This window comes from Ranitomeya variabilis, chromosome 3, assembly GCF_051348905.1.
Source record: "Ranitomeya variabilis isolate aRanVar5 chromosome 3, aRanVar5.hap1, whole genome shotgun sequence".
In the NCBI taxonomy this organism is placed as follows: Eukaryota; Metazoa; Chordata; class Amphibia; order Anura; family Dendrobatidae; genus Ranitomeya; species Ranitomeya variabilis.
Window position 1 is genome coordinate 149,257,664 of NC_135234.1, and position 16,582 is coordinate 149,274,245.

A 16,582-nucleotide genomic window follows, 5' to 3' on the forward strand; every position below is an offset into this window, starting at 1 on the left:
TGGCATACGATGGGGCACAGGGACTCCCCATCGCAGTACCCCTGAGCTGGTGGAAGTACTTCCTGTCAAACATGAAAAAATTTTTGGTGAGTGTAAATCTCAAAAGATCAAGGACAAATTGATTATGGTCCATATGGTGGATTGCTCTAGATCTCAAGAAATTACCGACAGCTTCAAGGCCCAGGTGATGTGGGATGTTACTATATAAGGCCTCCACGTCAATTGAGGCTAAGAAGGAACAGCTACCGACCTGGATACCCTCCAATTTTAATATTAAGTCAGATGTGTCCCTGATGTAAGAAGGAAGAGTAAGTACAAAGGGATGAAGTACCTCATCAATATACACCCCACAGTTTTTAGTCAGCGATTCTGATCCGGACACAGTCAGGCAGGGCATCCCTGGACAGGGTACAGAGGTAGTGAGTGGTGTTGTTTTCTGCACGAGCACAATTTTGTTTTTTGCACCTGTCTTTAGTCCGTGTCTCTCACCCTGCCACATGCAGCCCCTTTAAGGGTAAAATAAAAATTTCATAAATCTACCCATGCTGGTTTATCAACAATCTTCCTGTCGGGTATCCATGGCAGTGTGTATGGTACACCTTCTGGCATAGGGCGCATGTTAGGAGTTGCAGGGTCAGCCGCCGTTGAGTGGGGGCGCCAATCTCGTATTTGTGTGTAGGGTGCCAACCTCCGCTGGCAGGCAGTGGCATGTAGTACCCCAGATAGGGTTCATGCTAGAGAGCACGGTTGTGTGATTTATGTGTATATCTGTTGTAGTTGTTTCATGGTTTTAGCTTGTTCAATAAAGGTATATGTTTTATCTACTCTACAAACTAAGGATTTAGGTTATTTGCTGTAGTGAAACTTATATATTTTGGCCAAAATATCAACTAATACCTCACATTCACATTTTTTTATATTTGTTTTTTGCACTTTACTTTTCAGGGTGCAGTTGGGCCCATTCGGTCTTGTAAACTGTGGTGTCTGTTCACATGGGATGCAATTGGGTAGCCCGCCTTATCTAATAGAAGGGCGTAACTAATAGGCTGTTAACCTGGATGCTGTGTATTACCATAGTGTGAACAGCGCCGCATACAAGTCTTCATTGTGCAATTATATACCAAGCAACCACCCCCTCCATGGATTGGTAGGCAGTGAGCAGTTGTCTCATCGGTATTCTTGCACTTGCACCTGTGCTGCCGCCATCTTAACTATATGGAGGCCTGGGCAGGTGAGCATCTCTGCCTTTTTGCTGTTTTTTTGAATTTTTGGTGGATGTTCTTTAATGTGTTAAATTGCAAAGTTATTGTAAAAGCAAGCATATTTGCCATTTATTATTAAAATTTCTCTTCAATCTCAAGAATTGAAAGATTTTTTATTTTATTTCTTATGATTGTCGAAACTGCAACAATGCACTGTGCTAGCAAACCTTTTGAGCAAGAAAGTGTCCTTAACCCCATTTCTCCTCTAATATAATGACATTATGGCATAAAGACTGCTGCTTTTTCATGTCTATCGGACTGACTGAGATAATAAAGCATTATAATAATGTTGGCTATCCCAACTGTTCCCATAGACACTGAATGGAGTAGACCAGACATGCAGAGTTTATGGCGAAACATGGTACTTTATGGTTCTTGTGACTAGTGGGGCACCCAGGGAATAAAACTTGTGGATAAATGATTGCTGTCTTTCATGGCAAAAGCTTTGCAAATCCCTTTAAAATATTCATGGCTTAAAATTATGGATGAGTGAATGTGATACTTAAATATCACTTTAGAATCTGGGTGCCCGATATGTGCTTGGCACTCGACCAGTATTGCCTGGTGCTCGTATTTGAAGCTCAAATCCATGCTCTGCCTGCTTTGTGCCTGTTACACAGCAAATAAACATGTGGGGATTGACTGCCAGAAATTGTAATGGCACAGCCATCTTGGTAGGGGCATTACTCTGATTAGATCACTGTATTACCTCTTCAGAGGTTATAAAATGACTGGCACCACCATTGCACAGCTTAAGGACAGTTCTGATTGGAGGGAGAAAGCAGTTATCTAGGGTTGTATGTACACTGTTTAATCAGAGTCTTCTAGTGCTGATGTTCGTGCTGATGCTGAACCATTATAATAACAGTCCTCTAAGGGCTAATCTTGTGCTTTGCTGTTTGCAACAGATACATTCTTCATTTAGCCTAGGGGCAGTAGAAGAAGCTGCATCTAAGCAGGGCTTAGGGCTTTGCAATCCATTGCTAAATATGAAGTTACTGCCAGTGACCACATTCTTTTATTGGGGGGGGGTGAAAAAATGTATAATATTGTCATCCATAGAGTGTTACATGCTTTGTTTTAAATTTTGGTGATCTATAACACTCCGAAAATAAGTTCAAAACATTTTTGGGATTCAATTAGTCATCCATAGAGTGTTCTGTGCATTGTTTTACGTTTTGGTGCTAAAAAAGCATTGAAAAATCTTTCTGGAATCAATTAGTTATCCATAGAGTTTTACATGCTTTCTGTTAAATTTTAGTGGAATGTAACACTCCAAAAAAGCATTGAAAAATAAATTCTAGATTCAATTAGTCATCTTTAAAGTATTATGTGCTTTCTGTCATATTTCAGTGATGTATAGCACTCAAAAAAGCGTTCAAAACTGTTTCTGGATTTAATTAGTGATCCATAGAGTATTACATGCCTTCTCTTAAATTTCGGCTGTATATAATACTAACAAAAAGTAAAAAAAAAAATTCTGGATTAAATTTTTCATCCATAGATTGAATTTATCATCCATACACATTTACGTGCTTTGTGTTATATTGTATTTTTTTACGGTGCTATTAAACTCCAAAAAACCTCTTTGACTGCTGCAGGTGACCATTTTTTTTTTATCAATGCACGTATCAATTCAAAAATGCATAAGGCACATGGCAAGGGACAGAATACATGGAACTGCTGATGATGGTGCATGCAGCTGCCAAGGACATGGGGCAGGTGCGACTACTCCTGTTGCTGGAGCGCAAGAAACACTCCCATCCATGATGTATTGGTTCTTATCCCACTTTGCAGGGAGGCATGGTACACTCCCTGTGAAGCCACACCTATGTGTAAAGGTAGTGGGTTGAATAGCAGATATTGCTTCCAGCATGCTTGGCAGCACCACTCAGTCTTCATCATGGTCCAGTCTCACCAGTCAAGAGTCTGGATCACTTAATCACCATGTTGAATTACAGCAAACTAGTGATACTACACTAGGGCACTCAAAGGAGCTCTTTACAACATAACTTGTTGATAGTTGTCCCTCACCCTGCATGGTTCAAGAGGAACAGGAAGAGATGCTATTTAGTGCTGCACAAAACTGCAGATACAGACACAAGAAGATAATGGTGAAGAATGGCAAATTTTGTCTAAAGAAGATGAGATGATGATGAGACACAGTTGCCAATAAGTCATGTTTTTGTTAAGTCACCAAGAAGGTCTAGGGTGCGGTAGTGGAAAATGAGATGATGGGTGATTAAAGTCACCAACCTAACCTGAGAAGCTGGCATGCAGTGCAAGGCCAGCGGCCCTCAGTGGGCAGGAGTGGCAGCACCAAAGATCACCGACATTCGTGAACTTCTCCATCAAAGAGTTAGATGTTCCTCAGTCTGGGACTTTTTAAAGAGAATTCTGAGACAAAAATATGGTCCTTTGCAAACTTTGCCATGCCAAGATCAACAGGGGCCTAAGCACTAAGAGCCTAACCACCATGAGCATGATTAGGCACCCGCCTGAGTCCACGATTGGTGCCAGCTGGAGACACCTCTGCCTCTTCCCCTGTTCTAGGTGCTTCCCAATACCCTGTCCATGACACTGGTGCAGATGCCTCCTGCCCTCGCCTGTCCTTGCACATTCTAATGCACCATCATCAGACACTTAAAAATCATTGTTGCAACACAGCATTCAGTTGTCCCTACTCCAGCTGACTAGTGGTAGCAGCAGGCCCTTGGTACTTTGTCCCCAGCCATCAATTCTCTCCCACAGTGGCATCCCAACCTTGTACCAACACTTATCCAAGAACGTCCCTTGTGCCCTTATCAATGCACTTTCTTTCATATGTGGACAAGATCTTGTGGCCAGGGATACTACCTTTCCCTGACAGCACACTGGGAGAATATTGTGGAGGCTGGGGCTAAGTCCCACCCTGGCACCGCACATGTGATCCCGGCACCAAGGATTGCTGGCTCTACTTCTATCAGAGTTTTCCCCACATCCTATATCAGTTCCTGCACACCTCATGCTCCTCCTCATCCTCCATCTCCGATGTGCTATCTCAGAACACGTCGTCCACATCAGTCGGAAGTTGGAAGCTCTCCGGCACACCCTCAGTGAAGTGGCAAAAACCTCTTCTGATGCTAATTTGTCTAAAAGACAAACTGCACACCGCTGAAAAGTTACTTAAAGGAACAACAGACCAGACAGATCTGTGGCGTTTGCCACTGAACTTCCAATTTTGCATGATCATGTTTGATAGTCGGAGTAACCTTGTGGAGGCTGTGAAGCTTCGCAAGCTCACACATCTACCATGGTTTGCACACATACTCAACTTGGTAGTTCAGTAGTTTCTGAAAACATACCAAGATTTGCCAGGGCTTCTGGTCAAGGTATGCTGCATCAGCACCCAATTCCGCAAGTCAGCAATAGCTGCCGCCGCTCTGGCAGTCCTTCAGCAGCAAATGCAAGTGGCAGCCCTCTGACTGGTTTGTGACATCAGCATGTACTGGAACTCCTCACTGAACATGCTGGCAAGGCTTTGAGAGCAGCAAAGGCCAGTTGTCAAACACCAGCTCCAGCATGCCCATCGGTATTCTGGTGAGCCTCCACACATAACTGAACAGTGGGCATAGATGTCTCACATTTGTGCTGTTCTCTAAGACTTTGAGGAGTCCACAAAAATGGTAAGCGGTGATGATGCCATAGTCAACGCAATGATACGATCCCACTTCTGTGCTTACTTAAACAGTGCTTGCTCACAATTAAACATGAAGTTATGCATGCAGACCAGGTTGAGATAAAGAAAGAAATGAAGCAGGGAGATAACACCCAGCTAGCCTCATCTCATCTGCTCAGTCTGGACTGGGTAACAATGAGGGGGTGGAGGTTGAGGAGGAGGAGGAACAGGAGCTGATTACTAATGCAACAGAGGCTAGTACCCACACAACCTTGGTCACATTTTCTCCAAGGTGGATAGGCTGAGAAGAAGGAGGAGAAAGAAAGGGAGAAGGACGACATGGAGATATGGAGAGTTGTCTTTATGATGGAGGCAATGAAGTGCATGTACTTCTGCCTATTGCATGACCCTCATCTTATATTTATCTTGGTCCCCAAAAAACTGGTTGTCCATTTTACTAGGCCCACACTATAAGAAGAACTTTTCATCTCTCCTTCCTGAGGCGGACAGGTCTTCTAAAATGGTGCTACACCAGAACACCATTATGGAAAATATGTTGAAAAAATTACCATCAGACAATGCTAGTGGCAGGGGGCAAGTTTCCTTGGCCAGCCAAGGAGGAAAGGAGAGGGAGACGTACAGTAGAGGCAGGGGGTACACTGTCAAAGACCTGGGCCAATTTCATGACATCATCCCAGCTTCCAGGGCCTGATGGCCGAGTATTTTTGACAAGGAGAGAAAAGTATTTAAAGATGGTTAAGCATTACCTTGTGTACTTCCTAATTACTTGACCTTCAGCTACTGTGTCTCAAAGCTGGACACCTGGCATGAGCTGTGCCTCTATGCCTTGGAGGTGTTGTACTGTCATGCAGCTATCTTCTTGACTGAGTGGGGTTTTAGTGTTGCCAGGGGCTCAAAACAGACAGATGCTTAAGCCTGTCAACAGAGAATGCTGGTAGGCTCATTCAGAAAGTTGAATAAAGTCTGGATTAGCCCCCACTTTTCCACACTCTTCGAGTGTGTAAGTACCACAACTACATGTTGATATTTTTTATGAGTCACTCCACTTGTTGCCAGGGTGTTTGAATGACCCTACTTATAATTTTCCCCTGGCTTTACACTTTCTGCAAAGCTTTTATGGATGTAGGAGTACATCAACTGCACTTTGTTAATTTTTTATGAGGCATTCCACTTGTTGTCCTCAAGGGTGTATGAATGACCCTGCTTATAATTTTTGTCAGGTATTGCACTGTGTGCAGAGCTTTTATAAGTGTGCTGACTGCAAGTGTGAACAGATCCATATTTAGCAAGCTTTGCTCATGGTAATTCTTCCATCATTTCCATCATCCATTTGCGTGCTGACTGCAAGTGTGAACAGATCCATATTTAGCAAGCTTTGCTCATGGTAATTCTTCCATCATCCATTTGTGTGCTCACTGCAAGTGTGAACAGATCCATATTTAGCAAGCTTTGCTCATGGTAATTCTTCCATCATCCATTTGTGTGCTGACTGCACGTGTGAACAGATCCATATTTAGCAAGCTTTGCTCATGGTAATTTTTCCATCGCTCCTGTGGTTTTTTTTTTGTTTGCTTTTTTCTCTCTGCTTTTGGTCTCTGATTCAAAGTGTTCAAAGTTATCTTTTTTTTCCCACTTTTTTATGGCCTTGCTCCGCATTGGTTGTTTACCCTGCATAGTAATGCCTGCTCTGGCCTTATGCTAATTGGTTAATTGCTGATTGTGGCTATTTGGTTTCTGATGCTAGCAGTCATTTCATTTCATATATATTTAGTCTGGCTGGGATAGCCCGCGTGCGGGGTCGGGTGTGCAACAGATTTTAAGTGCAACAGTTTAAAGTGCTTGGCAGTAAGACAATGGCAGTTGGACAGGGCAGGAGACAGGTAAGGTGCATACGTTTATCAAACAATCATGCTTCTTGGTCAGTCATACTACATTATGCGTTGATCATATCAATCTGCTTCTTATTTGTTTTAACTTCTGCTTTCTCACAACTCGCCCGCCCTTTAACACATTCTGGTCACTCACTCTATATCCACCCCTCCCTTCTCCCCTCACCCATGTATAACTCTGAGGCTCTACTGACATTTCTTACCCACTCCAAACCAGCCACTACCGCCATGCAGCACTCAAAACGTTCATACAAATCATCCCACCACCTGCTCTTTCTGTTTTTTCTCCTTCTACTAGTTGCAGGTGACATCTCCCCGAACCCTGGCCCCCCCTCCACCAGTATACATTACTCTCCTCCAGCTGCATATAAAAATGCTACTAATCTTATTAACATTCAGTGCATGCCTTCTCCTATTGCTTTCCAATGTGCACTCTGGAATGCTCGGTCTGTGTGTAACAAACTAACTTACATTCACGATCTTTTCCTCTCTAATTCCCTTAACCTTCTGGCTATTACAGAAACCTGGATCCAGCATTCAGACACCACCGCTGCTGCCGCTCTCTCGTTTGGTGGGCTGAAATTTTCACATACCACCAGACCTGAAAACAGACAGGGTGGGGGTGTTGGTTTGCTCCTTTCATCACAATGTGCTTTCCAGGTCATCCCCCCGGTTCCCTCACTTACATTTCCTTCCTTTGAAGTCCACACCGTCAGACTCTTTAAGCCCTTCTCCTTGCAGGTGGCAGTTGTTTACCGCCCTCCTGGCTCCTCCCGCCTGTTTCTAGACCACTTTGCCACCTGGCTTACTCACTTTCTATCCTGTGACATCCCCACCCTCATCATGGGAGACTTTAACATCCCCATCAATGATCCCCTCTCCCAATCTGCCTCTCATCTTCTTTCTCTAACTTCTTCATTCAGCCTCTCACAGTTTACTAATTCTCCTACGCATGAGGACGGGAATACTCTGGACCTGGTTTTCTCCCATTCCGGATCGCTGCACGACTTTACTAACTCCCCTCTCCCGCTTTCGGACCACAACCTTCTTTCCTTCTCTGTCAAGAATTGTCTCCTCACTCAGGACACCCCCACTTACCACACTTATCGCAATACACGTTCCATTAATACCCAGCAGCTTATGGACAATCTCCACACATCTTTAGCCCCCATCTCCTCCCTCTTCTGTCCAGACTTAGCATTGTCACACTTCAATAATACACTGAAGAATGCCCTAGATGAAGCAGCACCTTCTACACGCAGAAAGATCCGACACAGACAACGGCAGCCCTGGCACACTATGCAAACACGCTTTCTTCAGTGTTGTTCAAGGTGTGCAGAGCGGCAGTGGAGAATGTCTCTCTTAGCAGAAGACTTCATCCACTATAAGTTCATGCTCAAAACCTATAACTCTACCCTTTATCTGGCCAAACAATCCTACTTCACCACCCTCATCACCTCACTATCCAACAACCCAAAATGACTTTTTGAAACCTTAAATTCCCTCCTGAAACCTAAAGTAGAGGCCCCCATCACCAATCTCAGTGGTGAGAATCTGGCCACTTATTTCCTAGAAAAAATCAACCACATCCATCAGGATATCTCAGCCGAATCTCCTCAGTGCCTGGATCCCCTTCCGTGCCGCACCTCAAGCTCACTAGACATCTTTGAGCCTGTCTCAGAAGAAGAAGTTTCCAAACTCCTCGCTTCTGCTCGGCCTACAACCTGCCACAGTGACCCCATTCCTTCACCTCTCCCGCAGTCTCTCTCACCAGTGGTCACCACTCACCTGACTAAAATATTTAACCTCTCTCTTTCTTCAGGTATCTTTCCCTCCTCATTTAAACATGCCATCATAACCCCTTTACTTAAAAAGCCATCCCTGGACCAGAACTGCACTGCTAACTATAGACCTGTATCTAACCTTTCCTTCATCTCTAAACTCCTGGAACGCTTGGTCCACTGCCGTCTAATCCGCTATCTCTCGGATAAGTGTCTTCTCAACCCCTTACAATCTGTTTTCCGCTCTTTACACTCCACTGAAACTGCACTCACTAAAGTCTCTAATGATCTAATAACAGCTAAATCCAAAGGTCATTGCTCTCTGCTGATTCTCCTGGATCTCTCTGCCGCATTTGACACTGTGGATCACCAGCTCCTTCTCACTATGCTCCGCTCCATAAGCCTCAAGGACACAGCCCTCTCCTGGGTCTCCTCCTACCTCTCTGACCGCTCCTTCACTGTATCCTTTGACGGCTCGTCTTCCTCTCCTCGTCCCCTTACTATCGGGGTTCTGCAGGGCTTAGTCCTAGGCCCCCTCCTCTTCTCTCTCTACACGGCCACTATTGGACAAACAATCAGCAGATTTGGGTTCCAGTATCATCTCTATGCTAATGACACCCAATTATACACTTCTTCCCCTGTCATCACCCCTACCCTAATTCAAAATACCAAGGATTGTCTGTCTGCTGTCTCTAACATCATGTCCTCCCTCTATCTGAAACTAAATCTCTCCAAAACAGAACTTCTTGTGCTTCTCCCTTCTACTAACCTCACTCTTCCAAACATCGAAATTACTCTGGAGGGTTCAAACATAACTCCCAAGCAGCATGCCCGCTGTCTTGGTGTCATATTCGACACCGATCTTTCCTTTACTCCCTATATCCGATCACTCACTCGCTCTTGTCACCTGCATCTTAAAAACATCTCCAGAATCCGACCTTTTCTCACCTTTGAAACTGCTAAGACTCTTACTGTTGTTCTTATTCATTCTCGTCTGGACTACTGCAACTCTCTTCTGATCGGTCTCCCTCTTACCAAACTTTCTCCTCTCTAATCCATCTTGAATGCGGCAGCCAGGGTCATATTTCTGTCCAACCGCTTCACCGATGCCTCCATCTTGTGCCAGTCATTACACTGGCTACCCATTCGCTACAGGGTCCAGTATAAACTCATCTCTCTCACCCACAAAGCCCTCCACAGTTCTGCGCCGCCTTATATCTCCTCTCTCATCTCTGTCTATCACCCTACACGTGCCCTCCGTTCTACAAGTGACCTAAGGCTAACATCCCCTGTAATCCGAACCTCACACCTCCATCTACAAGACTTCTCTCGTGCTGCACCAGCTCTCTGGAATGCACTTCCCCAGACGATCAGACTGATGCCTAGCCCCGACCTATTCAAGCGTGCTCTAAAAACCCATCTCTTCAAACAAGCCTACCACATCAACTACTCAGTAATCTAACTTTGCCCTGTTCCCTCCTTCCAAATATTATTCTAAATCTGCACCCTACTATTCATTTGTCTCCACACCCTCCATGCTCATGATAACTGCACATGATACTTGACTATTGCACTTAAACACACGGGCTGATGACCAGATCATGCAGCTTTATATGAAAATCCCTATTTATTATAATTGCCAGACCTGAAATAACAAGCACTTTTCACCTATTGTGTCCCCCCCATTTCCTTGTAGATTGTAAGCTTGCAAGCAGGGACCTCACTCCTAATGTCACTGTTTAAATTGTCTTAACTTGTTTTGAATTTGTCTGTATATGTCCCCGCTTAATTGTAAAGTGCTATGGAATATGTTGGTGCTATATAAATATAGATTATTATTATCCAATAAAAAAAGGAAAAAAGAGGGCAGCACAGCCAGAATGTCCAGAGATTATCAATAGTGTGTAATACACAGAGCAAACGGTCGTCTGAAAATGAGTGGAGGTGCTCGCGTGATATAAAGTATAAATCATATAGAAACAATAGAACAAACTCGGCAGCACTCACCAATCCTGCAGTTCAAGTGTCCTTTATTGAAACACACGGAAAGACATCTTCACGGCTCGGGGGAATGAAATAGACCAGGAGTGCGACGGGCAAGACGACGGCCGTTTCGCGCTGCAGAAGAGCGCTTCTACGGGTCCATGTCAGAGAGGAAGTGATGCCAGGATAAGTAGGTGAGTAACCACGAACTCCTCCTGCGTCAACCTCCAATTGGACAATAGAAAAGTGCACTGTGCTCATTAAAAACAGTTTAAAAACAAATACAAAAGCACGTTACAAACATGGACAAACAACAGATGATATATACAATCCTACATTCCTGAGATCGACATACAGATCGCAATACAATATATCACGGCAGGGGCATCTAAGATAAGCGGCGCCAAATCCTGCCTATCGTAAAACAAGGACAGAAGATAACCATCAACAAAACCTGCAGAGAAAAAATATATTAAAGACGCAACATCATAAATATACAGGTGAGATCAAGAAGAGATATAGAAACAATAACATGGAAATATCCTTACAAAGCTACCTTATTGTTTCTATATCTCTTCTTGATCTTACCTGTATATTTATGATGTTGCGTCTTTAATATATTTTTTCTCTGCAGGTTTTGTTGATGGTTATCTTCTTTCCTTGTTATGCGATAGGCAGGATTTGGCGCCGCTTATCTTAGATGCCCCTGCTGTGATATATTGTATTGCGATCTGTATGTCGATCTCAGGAATGTAGGATTGTATATATCATCTGTTGTTTGTCCATGTTTGTAACGTGCTTTTGTATTTGTTTTTAAACTGTTTTTAATGAGCACAGTGCACTTTTCTATTGTCTGATTGGAGGTTGACGCAGGAGGAGTTCGTGGTTACTCACCTACTTATCCTGGCGTCACTTCCTCTCTGACATGGACCCGTAGAAGCGCTCTTCTGCAGCGCGAAGCGGCCGTCGTCTCGCCCGTCGCACTCCTGGTCTATTTCACTCCCCCGAGCCATGAAGATGTCTTTCCGTGTGTTTCAATAAAGGACACTTGAACTGCAGGATTGGTGAGTGCTGCCGCGTTTGTTCTATTGTTTCTATATGACTTATACTTTATATCACGCGAGCACCTCCACTCATTTTTGGACGACCGTTTGCTCTGTGTATTACACGCTATTGATAATCTCTGGACATTCAGGCTGTGCTGCTCTCTTTTTTCCTTTTTTTATTGGACATTTGTTGTTTCGAGCACGCACGCCCTTATTGAGATTTTCTATTGATGTTACGGTGAGATTAGTCTGATTTTTTTCACCACATCATTGAGTCCGATTTGGCACCTGTACGAGGTAGTTTGCAAGCCGGCCGGGAGGATGCTGTCAATTATTTTAAGGAGTGCGAACAGACGGACGAGGTGCATATGCTAAGCACAAGGTCTCTGGAGCATAAACTGACTAATCTCTCAGAGAGAGAGATTAGGTTATTTTGGACAAACAACTCTTTGCAATCATATGTCGATAATAATCGAGTCCCGAGAGGATGGAAAGAGATCTCTCATTACAGTAATGACATGTCTTTCAAGACTGAATGGGAGAAGATTATGCTTAAATGTTCTCAAGACCTGCTGGAATTGGTTTTAAAGTCCAATATACAGAATTATGAGTTACTTAATACAGAGATATCGAAAACGCAGTCAGAATTACAAAATAGACTGACTGATAGCCAATGGACGGCCTTTAACAAGAAACTGGATTCTAGGCTGATTCTTATACAGGCGGAAACAAAACAAAGGAAAAGGGATACATTCCTGAGGGATAAGAATGATTATGATTCTGGCAATATCTTTACTTGGAATAAGTTGCAAAAAGATAACCGGTCTGTACATGCCCAAGGGGGCAAATTCAGACAAAGAAAACGCAGTTATAACAAGAAAAGACATAATCAGCAGGGTGGTAAAGACTATTTAACAACCGAATCAGATTCCAGTCTTAGTGAGGGACCGACCACTAATGCAGGATCTTCAGAGGATATGTCCTTGGAAACTCAAACTAAGCTTCGATCCCTTTAGGAGGAAGACACGGAGGGGCAAGCGTAAATGCCGGCCCCGAATGGCGGCGCAAAAGGAAGTATGTCTCGTGGAGACAGGAATGATATTAAAGACTTCTCCTGGTGATTTTGTGGTCAATTTGACACATCGTAGTCTGGACGCAGCCCAATTATCACTTCTATCAAAAGGCCTGAATTATTGCATACCTGATGGATTTGATTTTGTTTCCTTTCAAATAGATTTATTTAAAGCTACGAGGAAAATGCATTTGTATAAATTTTTTCTTTCTAGTCCTACAGAGTCTACAATTCTAGAAGGGGAACGCCCTTGCAATGTGGGACCTCTAGGTTTTATGGCAAACGCTCAGGAAGATGTTCTTGCAGATTTACATGAAGACGCGAGATGTCTGCTCAGTCTTACTAATACAGCATTAGATGTCAAAACACCTGGGGTGAGTGATAGTGCCCCGTTCTTGGGTGGGGTTCCTTCTACGTATATACCCCCAGTTTCCCCTGGCAATATGATCGATTTATTCGAAACGTTAGTCCTAAAGGACATGGAAGCTTTGCTATATAAAAAAGCTACCCCCAATCTTACTACCAGTGAAACAAGGGCGTTGAGGGAAATAGCTAGCTGGACAGATATGATCGTATGCCCCGCTGATAAAGAGGGAAAAACAGTCTTATTGCCTAGGGAATCTTATTTGGCAGAAGCCGATCGACAACTGTCAGACACGTCAACTTATACCAAGTTACAGGGGGACCCCACACATAAATTTAAAATATGAGTTCTGTACCTTTCTTAGGAAGGCAGTAGAAAACGGGGTCATCACACAGAGGAAGGCAGAAAGGTTGCTCCCTAGCTTCCCTACGAAACCTCACTGGTATTACCTCCCTAAAATTCATAAATCTATGACTGTTCCCCCTGGGAGACCTATTGCGTCTGGGGTAGGTTCGCTCACTGAGCCCCTACCCCAGTATATTGACTGGCTACTACGTCCCCTACTCATCAACGTTCCGTCCTACATCAAAGACACAAATTCATTCTTAGGTCATGTTCAGGGTTTTGAATGGCAGCCGGGGTTCTCCCTGGCGTCCATTGATGTGGTGAGTCTGAACACTAATATCCCGCAGGGGTTGGGTGTAGATACTATCAGACGTATTTTAAGGACTACCGACAAAAGTCAGGGGTACATTGATTTTGTGTATGGAGGTTTCGATTTTATACTAACACACAATGCCTTCACTTTTTTTGACACCTGGTACAGACAGACCACTGGGACTGCCATGGGGACCCCGGCTGCATGTACTTTTGCTAATCTTTACATGGCCGTTTTTGAGGAAGATTACATCTACTCGATTGACAATATTTTCTTGAAACACATCAAACTTTTCTTGAGGTATGTCGACGACGTGTTCATGGTGTGGGACGGTACTGAGGCTGAGTTTGACTTATTTGTAAATTACCTTAATAGTTGTAACAATATGGGAATGTCCTTTACCCAAAAATTTGGGGGTATGATCTTAGAATTTTTGGATGTAATCAGTCCTCTCAGGTAAAGGTGTTCCGAGACTGATTAACCATATCAGAGAAAGCCATGGAGGGAACCCTGAAGTGTTAACATTTGCAGTTATTAAAAAAGTGACCCTGCCGGTGCAGGGTGGTGATCTCCATAAAATGTTGTTGAGACAAGAGGCTAGGTGGATTATGCGGACACAAGCAACTGGCCCGGCTGGCCTGAATGACAGAATAGACATGTCCGTTTTTCTATAAGGTAGCTTTGTAAGGATATTTCCATGTTATTGTTTCTATATCTCTTCTTGATCTTACCTGTATATTTATGATGTTGCGTCTTTAATATGTTTTTTCTCTGCAGGTTTTGTTGATGGTTATCTTCTTTCCTTGTTATACGATAGGCAGGATTTGGCGCCGCTTATCTTAGATGCCCCTGCCGTAATATATTGTATTGCGATCTGTATGTCGATCTCAGGAATGTAGGATTGTATATATCATCTGTTGTTTGTCCATGTTTGTAACGTGCTTTTGTATTTGTTTTTAAACTGTTTTTAATGAGCACAGTGCACTTTTCTATTGTCCAATTGGAGGTTGACGCAGGAGGAGTCCGTGGTTACTCACCTACTTATCCTGGCATCACTTCCTCTCTGACATGGACCCGTAGAAGCGCTCTTCTGCAGCGCGAAACGGCTGTCGTCTCGCCCGTCGCACTCCTGGTCTATTTCACTCCCCCGAGCCGTGAAGTTGTCTTTCCGTGTGTTTCAATAAAGGACACTTGAACTGCAGGATTGGTGAGTGCTGCCGCATTTGTTCTATTGTTTCTATATTATTATTAGTATTATTATTATTATTATTATTATGAGTAGCACAACTACACTTTGTTCACAATATTTGAGGCATTCCACTTGTTGCATTTAAGGGTGTACGGATGACCCTGTTTATAATTTTTGGCAGTCTTTGCATTTAATGCATAGCCTTTATGAGTCTAGGAGTACTACTACATAATAATTTGAACATAATATGAATGAGGCCCTCCTTTATGTCTAATATAGGGTGTATCTGAATACCTCTTTCATCTAATTTTTGGCAGTTCTTGCTTCTTTCATAAATTACATTGAAATTTCCAATTTTTTTATAAAAACTTAATAAAAATTTAGTAAAAATTAATAAAAAAATACAATTTTGGTTTAATTAAATTATTATTTTTTTTAAACCCTTTTTAAATTTTGCCTTATATACAAGTCATTATACAGGAAAGAATGTTTCTTGACATTTTTTCCCTGTAAACTGCAATTTCTTGTTGATTTTGAATATTTCATTGTCAGTCCTTAATGTGGAGTAAAAGTGTGACACCATTGCTCTCAGCAACGATCTGGGAGATTCTTCCAGGTTTCTTCCCCAAGCTGTTCTCCTTCCATTCAGAGCTTTTTCCATCCATTTCAACATATTCACTGCCTCCCTAGACCTTCTTGTAGTGTCTGCTGGAAAAATGTCCAGGTTTCCCATTGAATCCCATTATACTAGTTACTCAAAATGAGCACCCGAGCTTGAGGAATTGCTTGGTTGAAGTAACAAGCAACCAAGCATTTTGTTGCTAGCTCATCCCTACTTAACCCCTTAACATCCACTGACAGACACAGTGAGGGTCATATTTACGGCCGTGAAAAAATATCGAGCCGGCTTATGGACACGGCCCCCACTGAAAATCAATGGGGCTGCAAAAACAAATAAAGCTTGCTTTTGTGGTGCACCGCGACTTCTGGTTTTGCGGAATGACGTTTTATTTTTCCATAGTACATAGTACCATTTTTACATAGTATTGGAAACTTGAAAAACGACGATCCACAGTTTTTTGCTGTCCTTTATAACGGGCTGCAAAAAAACACAGTAAGTGTAAAAGAAGCCAAAAAGAAAAATTTTGCAGGAAAAATTAGATTTTTTTGTATTTCTTAGCTCTGTTGTAAACTTTTGTAAAGTACCTGGTGGTTCAAGATGCTCACCACACATCTAGATAAGTTCCCTGTGTGGTCTAGTTTCCAAAATGGTATCAATTGTGTGGGGTTTCCACTGTTTAGGCACATCAGGGGCCCTCCAAACATGACATGGCATCTGCTCTCAATTTCAGCTAATTTTGTGTTGAAAAAGTCAAACCTTGCTCCTTCCTTTCCGGGCCCTGCTGTGCACCCAAACAGTGGTCTTCCTCCATACATGGGGTATCGGCATAATCAGGAATTATTGCACAACAATTTTGATGTCCATTTTCTCCTGGAACCATTGTTAAAATAAAAAAAAATGGTGCTAAAAGATGTGATTAAAATGTGATTTTTAATTTTCATGGCTTTTCGTTATAAACTTATGTGAAGCACTTAGGGTTTCAGAGTGGTCAATAAACATCTAGGGTCTAGTTTCCAAAATGGGGTCACTTGTCGGGG

At 43.0% G+C, this 16,582-nt stretch overlaps 1 protein-coding gene across 4 annotated transcripts in view; it reads right to left on the minus strand.

Annotated features, from left to right (window-relative positions):
* The window catches only part of PNPLA4 (patatin like domain 4, phospholipase and triacylglycerol lipase), a 112,057-nt gene that overhangs the window by 33,173 nt on the left and 62,302 nt on the right, over nt 1-16,582 (minus strand). The gene's annotated exons all lie outside the window — the stretch shown is intronic.